The sequence below is a fragment of the Zeus faber genome, assembly GCF_960531495.2.
Source record: "Zeus faber genome assembly, chromosome: 21".
Classification (NCBI taxonomy): domain Eukaryota; kingdom Metazoa; phylum Chordata; class Actinopteri; order Zeiformes; family Zeidae; genus Zeus; species Zeus faber.
The window spans coordinates 11,342,697-11,345,017 of NC_137208.1; positions in this window are offsets into that span (position 1 = coordinate 11,342,697).

Sequence of the window (2,321 nt, forward strand, 5' to 3'; positions counted from 1 at the left end):
CGGCACTGTAACAGCCGCTTGTCCGAGTACATCGTCAAACCCGATTTCCCCCATGGGGGTCATAAATATTTCATTCAATGTAATAAGCAAGGCGCTGTGTAAATGGTTCGACGGTACACGTACTGTAACTTTTTAACAGCCTTGTCAAGGTCAGATGAAGGTATTGGCTGGAACAAGTCCATCTATCTATCCATCCGTCTTGACTATTCATATCACCCCCTCGTGTGACTTGGCAACGAGCGTGTGCGATTGTGTGTGTGTGTGTGTGTGTGTGTGTCTGTGTGTCTGTGTGTGTCTGTGTGTGTTTGTGTCTGTGTGATCTTCCCTGGAAGGAGTTGGCTCAGCTAACCCGTTTCATGTAGAAGGTCAGCAGCGAGATGTCTGCCGTGTCTGCCAATCCACTCTCCTTTCGCGCCTCTTGGCACTGCAGACAGCTTCTAGAAACACACAACGCAAGCAGGACTTTGCTGCCCGGCACGCATTGTGTGTATGTTGTGCAAACGTTGAGAGAGGGTGCGTGCGTGCGTGCGTGTGTGTGTGTGTGTGTGTGTGTGCCTGTGTGTGCGTGCGTGTACATCTACTTGAGCCATTGGAGCCGGGGTGGGTTTCGGTGTCTTGTACGCAGGCCTGTGTGTCCTGCTGCAGACGCCTGCGAGCTAAACACTGCAAGAGTGTGTGGTCCGCGATGTGCACGACGTCCATAGATGCTACTTGAGGCGTAATGTGCTCATTTAATTTGGCCCTGCGAGCGCCTTGAATTATTGATTTGGCTGTTCTGCCTCTTCGGTCCATACTTTGCCACGGGCTGTTGTGTGTTTGAATTCAACTCCCGTCTCAATCCGAAGAGTTGATCAGTGTTGGCGCACATGTGGTGTGAGGGTTAACTTGAGAAGTCTGTATAAGGAAGACTTTTATGAGGAATACAGCTTGGAAGCTGTCGTCCATCCATTTTCTCAATAGATGGATGGATGGATGCACGGACAGACGGTTTCCCTAATTAGGTCGTTTCCTTTAAGTTTCTTCCCATCAAACACACGATCTACATTTGGAGAAGCTGCTCCCCCACCTGCTAGGATGCCCAGCACAGCAGATCTGCCCCGTCACCATCAATATTCAAAAACAGGATTAAAAACCTGCATTTGATTCCTTTTGGTTTCCTCTGAGGCTATGGTTTTCTTTGCTATGTTTTTTTTTTTTTTTTTCTTTCTTTCTTTTCCATTCCGCCCTCTCATTTTTAATATTCAGGAGCAGGCTCAAAACATCTTCTGCATTTGTTTATTCCCTGGGGCTATCTTTTCCCCTTATTATTACGTTATCCCATTCTATTGTCAATGTATGTGCTGCACGCAGGTATGTACAGTATGCGTATTTTTGCATCTAGGTACACATGTATATAAGCTTTTTAAAGTTTTATTTTCTGACAGCATTCCCTGTCGAATGAATTGTGCTATAAAAAAAATGAAAAAATTAAGTGTTGCTTACGTTCTTGCAATATAATTGACAGTCTTGACTAAGTATCACCTTTGTGTTGCAGGATGGTGTGTTTCAGTGACAGTGGGAAGCCTTCAGAGCCGCTGCTGCTGCGCACTGTGTGCACTGTGCGCCGCCAGTGCGCAGTAATCACAGTTCGTAATAATACATTTATCAACACGCACTTCGGGCGTGGTTGCCTTGTCTGCCGGGGGCTGGAGCGGCAGTCCGCCTCGGGGCTGCTGGATGCTGGATGCTGGATCCTGGGTGATGGATGCGGAGTGACAGATCGGGGTTAGCCGCCAGGGGAGTCCATTTTCCTCCGCCAAGGAGAGGAGAGGAAGAAGCCGGAACGCAGAGGAGGAGAGACCGAGAGGCTGAGAGGGACCTCGCCTCCATCCCGCCCCTCCTCCGACCCGCGCGGATCCCTCCCTCGGCGCCGACGCTCTACGCGCATCGGCACCGCAGAATGCCACGCGAGCCCCGGGTCCGAGTCGGCTGGACCCCGCAACCCGCAGGACGCGCCGCGTCGCTCTTCCGGACGCGATTATCCGCACGGTGCGCGTGTTTTGTCCCGGCTGCGTGAGGGATGCGTGCATATGCAACACATTACTCGCCCTAATGAGATTAGTTTGAACGCCCCCCCCCCTACCCCCGGACTTTAAAAGGCTGTTTTGTTTGTGGTGATGGCAGTAGTTTCTGCACAGGACTGAAGAGGTGAGTGCTGTTCTACTACATCAGCTGCAGGATGCATTCGATTGGTGGGAAAAAAAACGATTTTGTGGAATGATTTGCAAGTTTATTTTCCAGATCTGATCCTTTCCTTTTCCAAGGACTGGGCGGTGAGCTCC